Consider the following 14,874-nt stretch of genomic DNA (forward strand, 5'->3'; position numbering starts at 1 on the left):
AAGGTCTTTGCCCCAATCAGAAGAGCTCAAATATGTCTTGAATCTTAATCTTATTAAAAAATCTTCATTAAAAAGCAGACAGAAATCCATTATATTTGCATATGCAGCCTTGTATAGTGTCATGAGAAAGGACTCAATATCAGAAGCAAAATAAATTAGAAAATCATTTTCAAGCACTTCGGGTCATGGAATGTAATTAAAGCCTCAGTAGGTCACTATTTTCATCACAACTCTCTGAACAGCTTAACCACATCACAAGCAGAAAGATGATGAGCAGATGAGTTGGCATGGCACAGATAAAAGATTTCCTTTGTCTTTACTTCTAAAGAGCTCCTTATGTGCCCATTCTCTTAATGAGACAAGGGGAAATCTTCAGAAGATTGTTAGTGTCATAGGTGTTATAAGAAATAATTACTTCTTTTGTTGTGCTAATATTACTGAAAAAAAGAACAAACTCAGGCTGACCTATGATGCCTCTGCACCAGAAAATGGCAGAGGTACCGAGGCTAGGTCTGTTTTGATCTGAGGGCAAAAAGTCATGACCTGAAATTCTGCTACAAACCAAGCTAATATTGATGTTCAAAGGCAAAAGAAAGATATTCTCAGATAGTCAAGGCTTCAGACATCCCATAATTCACATACCCTTCCTAAAATAAAAACCATTTCAATATATTTCCTCATAGGGTGTGGTAAGTCAAGTAAAAGAACTTAAGTGAAAAGACGGTGGCAATTTTTTAAAAATTCCCAACCAAAAAAAAAAAAAATAGAAAAAAGAAAAATTAAAAAGTATTTCACATAACTGGGAATAACAAAGTAAAAAAAAAAAAACAAGATCTATAAATAGAAAATTACCCAAGTTATCAAGGAATATAATGGCTAAATTGAAATGGAGAACTATCCTTGTTTCTAAATGGAAAGGCTAAAAGAAATACAGATGAGATCTCCGGTACACTTAGAGAATGAAAAGCTTTTCTATGCATAACACTATGAGGCACTAGAATACACAACAATATTAAGTTTAATATCTGTATATCCAAAAACTTCATAAGCAAAATAAAAGGTATGCATCAATCTGGAAGTAAGACTTGCAGTCTATATGACAGTCAAATAGATAATACTCAAAATATAAAAAGAGCACACATGATTGAATATAAAAATGCACATTCCAAAAAATTCACATTCCAATAGAATAATGGGTAATAGCATCAACAGACTATTCACAAGTGAAAATAAATGGCAAATATAAAAAAATTATTAAAGCATACTGGTCTGTGGGGAATTTTTGAGTTAAATCTCTTCTTTTTTATGATTCTCCTCATTCTTCTTTCAACAAGTATGAGGTCAATTCTAAAAATTGTACTGCATTCCCAAGGAAGAAAATTATAGTACCAATAGTACCACAGCAACAGGAGTTAACCTTTCAAAAGGTTAAAATGTCTGCCACATATGAAAATCATGCCTTTTCTACTTTCTTTTTGATCGGTGTGAGCACTAGGCTATATCCACTTGATAAAGTGAATCAGCTCATTATCCCTCCCTCTCCCTCTCTCTCTCTTTGTCTCTCTCTCCTTCCTTTTTTGATATGTGTGTGTGTGTGTGTCTCCCATTTTGGACACACTTATTATCAGGAGCCTGCCTAATATACATATGTCTTGAAGTCTGCTTCTCCCAGAGAATATAAAAATGCATGATGTTTTAGATACATATTTAGGGAATAGACAGATAAATTGACATTTTGCTGAGGAAGAGAAATGCTTAGATAGCAAGATGCAGAAAAATCATATGTAGATATACTGGCTAATTGATTAAATGGTTGACGTAGAAGAGTCTCAAAAGGTATATATCAAAATACCAGTAGTGCCATGTTTCTGCTTAATGCTCTTATTCCTCCATCATCTACTTATATTTCACATGTGGATCCTCTTCTACACCTCACAGTTGTTCCTGCCTCATAATTATTTCATTAAAATGATTATTTCTTTGTATCCAGAACACTGTATTAGTTACACCTGCTTTCCTTAAATTGCCTTCAATATATCTAGGAAATCTGTAGCTTTAAAATAATAGCTACTGCTTATCAAACTTTTACTATGTTCCAATAATTAAACCCCTTGTTTTAAATAATGAACTCATTTATGTATTACATCTACTCACTAAGACTATTATTATTGTCCTCATTTTTATGCAAATGAGTGAACTGAGGCTCATAGACATTAAGCAACTCTAGGTTAGGAAGAGCAGAGACTGAAACTCACATTCTGTCTCTATTTTCCTAACCTAGAGTTAGATGGGCATGCATTGCTTTACCTCCATAGAGCTCTCAGTGTAACCCAAATCTCTCACATCCTCAGCTTTGGATACCAGATAAGTTTATATGACTTTTAACAGTAAAATTAATGTGATTTCAAGCCCCCATTTGGCCATTCTGAGAAAAACCCTTCTTGAATTCCTAAGGCATGGCTTCCCGGAAAAACATGTCTCCTTATATCCTCACGTCCTCACTGAACTCTTGTCTTTAAAACAAGCCATTGAAAGGGCTTCCTGTGGCTATGGATCCTCAGTTAATGCACAGAGGGTTTCTCAGAGACTCTCAGAGCACAGCTGCCACTTCTGTTCAAACAAGACAGAGCCAGTGGCCAGGGCCTCAGCATGGACAGCAGCTGATGAGTCAGCCAAGTGCCTCGCCGCAGGTGGGGACCAGAATCCTCTATCTCATTCATCTGATACCATTTCTCTTTCTACATAAATTTCCCCCTTTTTATTTCACTGATTGTAAGTTACTTTCTTTTTCCATTAAAGTATAGTTGATTTACAATGCTTTGCCAATTTCTGCTATAAAGCTAAGTGACTCAGTCCTACATTATATATACATTTTTTTCTCATACTATCCTCCATCATGTTCTAGCCCAAGAGATTAGATAGAGTTCCCTGTGCTACACAGTAGGACCTCATTGCTTATACATTCTAAATGTAATAGTTTGTATCTACTAAACACAAACTCCCCGTCCATCCCACTCCCTCCCCACTCCTCCCTGGCAACCACATGTCTGTTCTCTATATTGAGGATCATGCATTTGTGCCATATTTTAGATTCCACATATAAGTGATATTATATGATATTTGCCTTTATCTTTCTGACTTCCTTCACTTAGTGTGAGAATGACAACTTCAATGAGTGAAATTCCAAAATGAGTATATGCCCTGCTACCATCAGCTTCATTAGATACTGATAATCAACCATTAATCCCAATGTGGGCCAAGGAGCAATCCTGAGTAGGAGAATGGAGGAATTTAGGAAGGACTAAATATAAATGATAACGAAAATCATTTATTTTTATTTTTAATTGATGAAATTTTATTTTTTGTCTCTCTTTTAAAACATTTTAAATGCTCATAGACATATAACACTACACAAAACTCTCACGGTTTTGGCAATTGTCCTCCGCTTTTTCCAGAATATGTAACTCTCTGCATTTCTCCCTGGATAAATTTTTCCTCAGAAATTGTAAAAAGAAATCCTTTAGATAAAGGGGACCATAAATATTCAGAGAGCCTATGTTTGAGAATTAGAATAATTATGTTCAGACTAGTTCTTCTTACAAGTAAGAGAATAGCATTTATCTATCTAAAACTATTGTAGAATTCTCATACTATAATATACTTCAAGTACCTTATTTTTAACATTTATTATAGGTTTTTTTGTTTTTTGTTTTTGTTTTTTTGTCTTTTTGCCTTTTCTAGGGCCACTCTCGTAGCACATGGAGGTTCCCAGGCTAAGGGTCTAATTGGAGCTGTAGCTGCTGGCCTACACCCGGGCCACAACAACACGAGATCCAAGCCGCGTCTACTACCTACATCACAGCTCAGGGCAATGCCAGATCCTTAACCCAATGAGTGAGGCCAAGGATTGAACTTGCAACCTCATGGTTCCTAGTCGGACTCGTTAACCACTGAGCCACGACGGGAACTCCTATAAGTTTTAATTATTCTGATTATAACTGTACTACATGGTCAACATAAAAATACGGAAAAGAAAGAAAAGCATAAATTTTAAAACTGTTCATGATCTTACTAATTAAAGATAGCAACTCAAGGTTTTGGTGTATTTCTTTCCTGTCTGTAAGGTTAACAGACATTTCAGTCTTCTCTAATAAACTGTCCAGGAGTTCCCTGGGGTTTAGTGGTTAGGACTTCACACTTTCATTGCTGCAGCTAAGAATCAACATCTGGTTTAATAAACTCTTAGGATAGGGTATAGTCAGGGTCTTACTCCAAAGAACATCTGAAGAGCTTCCTGAGAATAATGTATCCTAAGGAAGGAGGGAAGCACAGCCAAGTAGAATCACCAACAAATCCAGCAGTCAACAGAGAGGGACACCCAGTCTGGCCTAGAGGCTGCCACTTGGGTATGCTCCAAGATCCAGCTCCAGGAAATCTCAAGAAGCAGACTGCCATAAGTGACTGACTGATAGCTACCTTCTCCAGCATCTCAGGCAGGTACTGGGGGACAGGGTTGTTCCTCATGGGGTGCTTTCTAGCTGACTGCAGTTCAGGAAGGATGGGGGACATTCTTCTCACTCCAGCAAATACAGGTCTGTTTTGACATATAATTCTAGCAGTTAGGATTCCAGATCACTGAGCAGCGTTTATACCTCAGAAAATTTTAATATATTGGCAGGACAGGAGACTCTAGAAAAATAACAGGGGGAGTTTAGAGCAGTAGCAATGATCTACTTGAGAAAAGAGGAAAGAACCAGCAGCTAGGGATTGTCATGTGAGTCCATTTGCACTCATATGCTTGTGCAGATTGTCCAAAACACTTGAAGTCTATTGATTATAGAAAGAAAAAAAGATTTTTATTCTCATCTTAGAAAGAAAATCAATGAGCCAATTTGTCATTAGGAAGACAGTCTTGGAGTCGTGCTCATGAAGACTTAGAGAAATAAAACCAAGAGAAAGCTAAACTTTGCTTTACATTACAAAGAATCTGGGGTTTCCTGAATAAATTTGTAGAAAAGAACAAAGGTGCCCAGAAAGGGATAAAGATGGAAGAAATCTGGAGAGGAGAGCAAAGAGGTTGCAGGATGCAAGTGTCCAAAGTGAAGGAACAACCTATGAGAAATGACTGTGGGGAAGAGATGGCTAAGGGACTCGGCAAAGAGGGGAGCTCTCGTGTGATTTTAGGTTGAGAGCTTGATAAGCTAGAGACCTTCTACACTGCCTCAAACATTCAATACTGGTGGTCTTCTACACACAACAACTGACGTGGTGCTTAGAAGTCAAAGAAAAGTGTGTTCCACATTTTGTTGGAAGGAAAAGAAGGACAGCAGGAGGTAAGACACTAGGATTCTGTAGAAATAGGATTTGAAGAGAAAGTAACCATAAGAATATAAACTTTTAAGAAGTAGAAGAAATTGTTATATATTACCATATAATATTTGCATAAATATGTAATATTGGAGTCATGCTGTTCTTTATTTAACGTGTATCAACATGTTTTTTTTTAATTTTTTATTAAAGTGGAGTTGATTTACAATGTTGTGCTGATTTCTACTGTCTAGCAAAGTGACCCAGATATATATATATATATACACATTATATATATACACATTATTTTCCTCATATTATCATCCATCATGTTCTATCCCAAGAGATTGGACATAGTTCCCTGTGACATACAGTAGGACCTCTTTATTCACTCTAAATGTAATAGTTTGCATCTACTAACCCCGAACTTCTGGTCCATCACTCTCCCTTCCCCCTCCCTCTTGGCAACAAGTCTATTCTACTTGTCTGTGAATCTGTTTCAAAATATTTTTAAATGCTCTTCTACTTTCTATGTTTAATGCTACAAAGAATTTCATAACAATATAAATGTAAATGTAACTGTTTTTGCTTTTTATTTTCTTTTAGCTATTTCCTATTTGTGAGTAATAGGATATTTCCTGTCATGAAGATAAGAGAAAGTTTACGTTTTCTCTAGGTGAGTCCAAAGCAAACACAAATGGCCTACTTTTCTCCCCCCTCTGGCTCATAAAAAGTCTCCAGCACTTTGCTTCCACAGAATTAAGCTCAGTTTTAATCTCACTCCTCTATTGCAGTAGTCTTTAATAAAGTCTTCCTTGCCTGTTGCCGTTTGTCAAGTGCAATTTTTGTTTTTGCCCTTCAAAAAACCACCCAGAAAAACAATATTTGTACATGAAATAATAATAATTATTAATTGCTGTTGAAATTAATTTAATTAGACAATTTCTTAAAATTCTATTTATTTCATTCACCTAACATACATTTATAAAGTATGTCCAATGTTATGGCTTTTAAAATTTTCTTAATTTGGTAAATATTGAATTACTATAGGCACTTACACAAAGGATGTCATTTCTGTAATTCCCTGATTCCACATTTATAAAATGAGACTTTATATGGCTACTATAATCCCCATAGATCTAATAGTCTAGGGTTCGATTCTTCATTTACAAAATTCCAAATAACTAAAAAATCTGTTCTGCTATAGAGTATGTTTCTACAATATTAATTAGTATATAAAGGAATCATATCAGGATAATATGGAAATAATCTAGCTCTTATGTAATTTTCCGTAAGCAAGAGAAACCAGAAAAGGAGGAGTAGAAATAAAACTTTCAGCGGTGAAGGATAAAGCCCTCAGCTCATGTCATCTCAGGCAGCAGAAGCTCTTTCAGCTCCATTTTCATAAAATTAAAATAAGCCCTTTCCAGAGAGGAGCACCCAGCCTCCTTATTCCCTTGACACTCTGCAGTCCCCCCAAACACACCTTCAAAAGACTCCCACAGGTTTAGATCTTTGCTTCCATCCACCTGCCAGCCTATTACTAATTAAGGAGTTGTCAGAATTTCCACTGCATTTTTTCTGTACATTTTACTATCCTCTGGGACAGCCTCTAGCTATATTGAATTGCATGCCTGAGAAGTCTGTTATCTCCCAAGGAACCAATGCTAATTTGCTTAGTGCTCTTATCACAAAGTTGTACTTGGGTGTGGGTGGGTCTCCCCTCACCCTCATTCCATTTTATCATTTAAATCCTGTTAATTTTAGCACGTAATTGTACAAGTCATCAGGTTTTTGTTCTTTAGCCTTTTTCGAAACACAGAACCGTTGTACTAATAAACATAACTCCTCTCAATATACCAAAAACCGGAAAAAAAAAAAGGCAAGATAATAAGGCCCTATACATCACTTGTCTATTTGTCCAAAAGTTAATTTAAACACCAGCATTGATTGTGCCCAGCACTGTGCACATCTCTTCAACTGCCCTGTTTTTGGTACTTTCACATTAAGATTTTCCTTTCAAATATCCTTTACATGCATCAAAACCCATTCCTAAACATAGAGAGTATTCTTATTTGAAAATTTCAATTCACTCTATGACTTTGACAGAGAACTGTACCTGAGGTTCCCTCTCACTGGTGTTTCATCATTTTCCCTACCTCACTTTCATCAGGCTCTCAGGATGGTGATCAGCCCAAACAAGACAGTCTCTATCAATTCCTACCTGTCAGCTCACTTCACAGCTGTTGGTTCTCTTACCTCCACATCTTCGGGCTTCATTTCACAGCTGTATGTTTCACTCAATACACTAGACCACACTTGGCTTTTCATCTTACTGGAACCAACTTATAACAGAGCCCCTAAACCAAAGAAAACTTAACAATGCACACACACACCCCTCACATTAATTTTATCATAAACCAAATATTTCTCTATCAGTTGGGGGACAAGTTCCCACCTGATGCAGGACTCCAAAAGCTAGTATTTCAAATACCAAATAAAACATTTTTCAGCTCTATCAATTTACTTAGCCTCACACGATTATCATGTGTTACAGATAGAATTTTAGATTTCCAAATATATTGCTTGTTTTATAAGCAATGGCTAACACACAAATAAAGGTGAAAGGAAAATCAAAACCTTACCTTAATTCATAGAGGGATGATAAAAATAAATATATATTTATAGTAGGTATGTATATGCAAGCACACAGAGATATGCATTAATATATATGGCTATACAAACTAGAATAATAAAATCAACTTTCCTCCCACCCCAACCCCTACACCCAGAATGAGAAATAGGAAGCTTTGCTAAAAATGATTTTGGTCAATGACTACAAGTATTATTATTGCAAGTAGTATTTTAAAGTTTCTTTCAAGGTACTTGTGTAGCTAAGACAAGGGCTTTTAGGAGGCATATGACTCAGCTGGAAGTCAATGGATAAGATTCCCAAGCAGGGCACTCGATTACTGCATAATAATGTAAGTACTGATTGCATGGTAGAGAGGCAGGTTTTCACTTTATATTACAGTTAAGAAAATATGCTCTTCCTCCTTACAATTTTAAAACATACTGTTTCAGGAAATTAAAGCATGTTCTTTAGAAGTGTCTCATTTGGATATATCTCTGAATCTTCTGGATGTGAGAAATAACTAAAGGGTGCATACTCAACCTCCCCTGAGCAGGGCTCGTAGCAATGACCACACTGCTGCTCTGATCACTCTCTACCTCAGGCCCACTGAACAGAACTTTGCATGTCAATTGTTACCACAAACTTTCCTTCTAGAGCTTCACAGTATGTAATTCTGGAGCACTGGTTCTCCACCCTAGCTACACAATAAAATTACTTGGATGTTTTAAAATAAAATCATCTGGGCACATTTAAAAAATAACTGGGCCTTATCCCAAAACGGATTAATCTGAAAATCTGGGAGTCAAGCAATTCTAGATCAGTACATTCATACTTGAGCTGATGAACTGCTTCAACTGACAGGGATGAGGCTCTGTGGAGTGATGGAGAGCTGTAGGCCAGAAATCAAAAACTCCCCTGCACTTTCATAGAGAGGCCCAGGCAGGAAGCAAGAAGTGTAGTTAGCAAATGGGCCATTGACATGTGCCTATCCTTGAAGACCTCAATTCCCCTATACTATGACCAATATCATTTATATGTTTTTCTATAGCTGCATAACAATTTACCCCAAACTTAGCTGTATCAAACAACACCCATTCATCTTCTCACAGTTATGTAGTTCAGAAGGCCAGACACATGATGTTTCATATCAAGATGGTCTGCTCAGGGTCTCACAGGATGAAATTGATATATGGGCCAGACTGCTTTCTAGTCTGGATCATGGGATCCTTTCCCAAGCTGACATAGTTGTTGGTAGATTCAGGTTTTTTATAGTTGTAGGATGAAAGTCCCTGCTTTTTTTTTTTTTTTTTTTTTTTTTTGCCTTGTTTGCTTTTTTTCCTTGTTCTTTTTTTTCCCCTTTTTATAGTACAAGGATATATTGCTTTATTTTGTAATAACTTTTTTACTTCTTTTCTTTTTAATAGCCATACTCATGGCATATGGAAGTTCCTAAGCCAGGAATTAAATCTGAGCCACAGCTGAGACCTACACTGCAAGTGCAAAAACCTTGGATCCTTTCACCCATTACACCAGGCCAGGGATTGAACCCATACCTCCACAGTGACCTGAACCACTGTGGTTAGATTCTTAACCCACTGCGCCATGGTGGGAACTTCCATTTTGTAATAACTTTAAAGAGACTATAATCTATACAAATACTGAGTGACTATGCTGTACTGTACACCTAAAACTAACATAATATTGCCAATAAACTGCTCTTTAATTTTTTTAATATTTATTTGAAGTTTCAATCCTCTGTAAAATTTTCTATGCCTCTATGCTTTGGGTATATACAAATTGTATCACCTGTATTTGCTCCATCAAAGCTATTGACTTAAATGTTGATAATAGAAGGATAAAACTGTGAAGCAGGTAACTGGAATGTCACTAGATGAAATCGGTGCCATCTCCACACTGAACTAAATATACACTTTATCTATTTTTTCTATGTATCATGGCCTCTCTTTTGTAGCAATTGCCATGTTCTTTTCCACAGCATATTCTGTTCAGTTTAACATTTTACAGAACTAACTAGAACAAACAGCTATTTCCTTCCCTTTCAGAAGTGCTCTTAGATAAATTTATCCAAAGAATCTATCACAACATAATTCAGTATAACTTGTTTTTGTACATTGCTGCTCATTTAATACCTGCTTTCTTGCTGGTTGTCAACTGGGGACAGTTCTCAACTCCATGAAGCAACTCACTACTTCCTGCCACATAGCCCTCTCCTCTACATTGTAGTTTGCTCCTTTCAGACCAGCAGGATAACCTCTGCTGCCTTAAATATCTCAGACTTCTTTTAAGAGTTTGGTTGATTAGATTGGGCCCATACAGGATCATTTCCTTTTTTTTTATTAAGTCAAAGTCAACCGATTAGGAACCTTAATGATATTTGGAAAGTCTCTTCTGCCATTTAAGAGTGATATCCCATCACATTCACAAGCCCTGCTCCTACTCATGGGAGCTGTCACTCTGGGCATGGACACCAGGGAACAGCCACCTTAGGAACCATCTTAAAATTGCCAGAACTTTAGAAGAATCATGAAGCTTTCTCTGCCTCTGTTTCCTCAACTACCACACTGGAATAATAACACCTGTTTATAAAGTTGTTTTGAAAATTAAGTTAGTGGGTATAAAACTCTTAAAGTGGAGAGTAGTATATAGTAATCCCCTAAGTAAATATTAACTGTTATTTTTTACTCCAACCATTCAGAAAAGCATGATGTACCCATTAAGCTCTGTATGGTGGTATGGATGGGACAATAAGGAGGCATGTGGTCAGCCTGTATTCACCTCTCCTTTTCACCCACTCAGAGAAAGCAATATTCTGCTAAAGCCATTCTAACCTGAGAGTGATCTTTTTCCTTATGAATGATCAACACTAAAATCACCAGTAGTCCAAGATGATGCTAGAAACCGCAGAGTACCATGGATTTTCCTGGCCCAGAAGTTAATCTCCAAGCACCTGAAATTGTCCAGGCAAATGCCCAGCACCACCGTCCCACATCAACAAGATAGCTACTCACCTCACAGACAATGGTGTTTCACCTGTGCTTTATCCAACAATAAACTACTGTATTTGGCTGAAAACACCCAGACACAATGAAAAGGGTGTGTTAGAGATATTATAAGAAAAGCAGAGTCTCAAAGAGTTCTATGACTATTAAGTTGAAGACACAGCTTACACAAACAGAAGAAGGCAGAACACCTGATTCTGGACAGTTGGCACAGGCTTTGTGTAACCAAGTCAATTAAAATGATGTATTTTATCAATACTTGCCAACACAAAACAAAGAAGCAATTGGTCATTTAGGAAATCAATGCTGAATAGTCAATATGAACAAAGCATGATAGAAAGCCAAAATAACATGATTGCATTTTATAGTCTCTATATTTTTTAAATGTCAGAGGCAATCTTAAGGGAATGTTCCATGAGAGATGAGGTAAATGCTATAGCATGCTTTTACAAAAAACAAAAATATTCTCAATTAACCAAATTTTCCCAGTTTTAATGGGGTTCTAACATTCTCTCCCATGATTTAACTCCTGGCTGGGTTTATGTAATAGCTCATGGCTTTTCTATTTCCATTAAGTCTCGGCTAATGACATACAGATTCCTCTGCCTGGGAATACTTTTGCTTGAGGCCTGTCATTGCCTCCCACAAGCAAGGGCACACTTAGGGGAAAGACAGATTAAAAACTCTACTTAGTATATTTGATATATGGGTACTAGACAATTACAAAATCAGGATTTAACACATTATAAGATGCCAAGAATCTAAAATCTTCAGAAATTCAAATAGTCTTGATAGAAGAACCACAAAAAGATAAAGAGCAGAAAAATTTTGCTCTCACCATGTTAGTTACACTGTATACATTCAAGAAATTTGCATTAAGCATTTAAAATGTGCTAACTATTCTGGCCTTGAGATAAAACATGATATACAAGATAGTTTCCTTGATCTTTGTTCTACTGGAGAAGTAGAGATTTAAAGGATGCAGACACTAAACAACTGAAAAATGAAGATGATTTTATCTAGTATTCAAAAATATTAGATGAGAAATAAGATTAATACAGGGAGGTGGCTGCTACTTGTGACAGTGAAATCAGGGTGGACTTCTCTGGGGAGGTGAACTACCAATGAAGGCCCAGGAGATCTCTAAAAAGAGCATTCCCAGTGGATGCAACACATGGTGTGTTAGCCTAAGCATTATCAGCTTGGTGGATCAAGAGACTGTGTGTAGCCAGTAAGATGAAAGGGAGTGAACAAGGAGGAAAGGGGGAGAAATATAGTCAAAGTGTGGGCAGAGTTCTGAATATAGGCAAATTGAATGATTTTATGCAGGGGAGTGATGTTTCAGTTGTGAAAGTTTTACTGGTTAATTGGCCAAGAGAGTTGTAAACAGTGTGGGAGAAGGGCGGACTTGAGAGAAGGTGAGCACAGTGTTACATACGAACCACATGATCATTCATCTGAAGAATCCTGATAACCTCTTCCTCCCTGACTCAAACTTAGACTGGGACACTGCATTCTTCTTCCAGAAAGTAGATAAGATACCCAGCTCCACAGACCGGTGTTTTCTCATGTTCAGTTATCTCAAGATCTGAATGGACCATAACATACAAATGAAAGAGATGGCAGAAAAAAATACAGGTCAAATCCCAGCTATTAGTCGAATAATTTTCCAATTAATTTTCTAATTGATAAAACTAAAATTCTCTTTTTTTTAAGCAATACGTTTGAGAGACTTCACATGACCTTTAGCCAGTAATATTTATGGTATTCTTCTTGTTCCTGTTTCTGTTGCCATTGTTGTTCATGCTTTTAACTTCAAAATGTGATACCCATAAGGACAAGACCACACAAATGTAAACTTGAATTGTCATAACTCAAAGCACTCATGAAACCACGTACGTGATGGCTGTTTCTCCTATCTTGGTCAACTGACTCAGTGATTAACATGGTATCTTGTTCATGTTTTTGTCAAGGAAGGTAGAATATTCTACCTTGTCATTAACAAGACAAAAGTCAGTTAATGTCACTTTTTATCACTCCCAAGGAAGGGAATTATAAGTATCCACTTTTCTCCATGTATGCAATCGTGCTTTATCTCTTCAATTTCTAGGTAAACATATTTTTTCAGAGCACTGCATATTTTTTAAGAGCAGAAAATAGAGATTAGTGTATTATAGCCCTGCATTCAAGAAAGAATACTAAAAAAAGAAATTAACGAAATTAAGAATGACGATAAAAAAAATATGATTCTTTTGGAGGGACAGGTGGTAGCAAGCACGTGTTATTTCAGCATTTGTTGTACCCATATTTCTGATCCTGTATGTTAAAGAGGGTCAGAAATTTACAAGACTCTGTTGAGTCATTTGGACACTTTCCCAAAAGCAAGGCTCTCAACCCATTGATTATCTTGACTACTTCTCAGGGTCCATTATTGTGGTGGTGGTAGCCATGGTTAATGCATGTAAAACATTCTGAGACTCAAACATAATCAGTCAATAAGGAGGAAAAGTTGTGTTTCCAAACATATGGAGAAAGTTGTACTCAGTATCAGGGGAATGCTGACATTTCCACTGGTTATGCAGTATTTATCATGTTTTTACTCTTCTGGTAAGACCTTGGTTCTGTCATAAGCCAGGCAAAACAAGAGTTCCAAGTGCCAGTTTGCACTGGCTTGTGGATTCAGTTTTCACAAATGCCAATGATTAATTATCCAGCTCATATGTAAAGATCTGTTCTGTACTCTTCCTACAGTCGTTCAAATTCTCTTTCAAAATTGGTTAAGGAGTTCCCATTGTGGCGCAGTGGAAATGAATCTGACTAGGAACCATAAGGTTGTGGGTTTGAACCCCAGCCTCATTCATTTGGTTAAGGATCCGGGGCTGTTGTGAGCTGTGGTGTAGGTCAAAGACACAGCTCGGATCCTGCATTGCTGTGGCTGTGGTCTAGGCCGGCGGCTGTAGTTCCAATTCCACCCCTAGCCTGGGAATCTCCATGTGCCACAGGAGCAGCCTTAAAAAGAAAAAAAAAAAAAAAGTTGGTTAAGACGCAAAGAAATATATATTTTTTAAGACTCTAGTGTTGTAGTATTTAACTTAAATGACATTTCAGAAGGTTTTGGTTTAGTTGTCTGCTGAGGAATTTCTTTCCTAGTAGAACAAAGAAATAGGCAATACAACACTGTGACTAAAAGCCCAGGTGTTGAGGGCGGATACTTGGGTTTGAGCCCAAGCTCTCCAACTCGCCAACCTTCAGATTTGGACAAAAGCATGAAGATAGCAGAGTCAGGTTCCTCACCTCTAAAACTTGGAAAATGGAGTTCCCATCGTGGCTCAGTGGAAACAAATCTGACTAGCACCCTTGAGGGTGCAGGTTTGATCCCTGGCCTCACTCAGTGGGTTAGGGATCTGGGCCATGAGCTGTGGTGTAGGTTGCAGTTGTGACTCGGATCTGGCATGGCCCTGGCTGTGGTGTAGGCTGGCGGCTACAGCTCTGACTGGACCCCTAGCTTGGGAACATCCATACGCCTCGGTGGCAGCCCCAAAAAAAATAAAAAGGACCAAAAAAATAAATAAATAAAACTTGCATAATATTTACCTCCAGGATGAACACGAACATGAAAAAATATACATTTACCCCTTAGCTATTATCTAACTTCTCACCAAATGATAGCTATTATTGTTATTCTTTAGGAAGAGTGATAACTCAGGCATGAAAATCTTTGTGTGTGTGTGTGTGTGTGTGTGTGTGTGTGTGTGTGTTTGTGCGTGATTTTATTAGGGCTGCATATATATGCAGCATATGCAGGCTAAGGGTCAAATTAGAGCTACAGCTGCCAGTATACACCACAGCCACAGCAACATGGTATCTGAGCTCATCTTCAGTCTACACCACAGCTAATGGCAACGCCAGATC

Source organism: Sus scrofa, chromosome 1, assembly GCF_054392235.1.
Source record: "Sus scrofa isolate SSC_HxYL_T2T_F1_AM1 chromosome 1, Sscrofa_HxYL_maternal_Yorkshire_Landrace_v2.0, whole genome shotgun sequence".
In the NCBI taxonomy this organism is placed as follows: Eukaryota; Metazoa; Chordata; class Mammalia; order Artiodactyla; family Suidae; genus Sus; species Sus scrofa.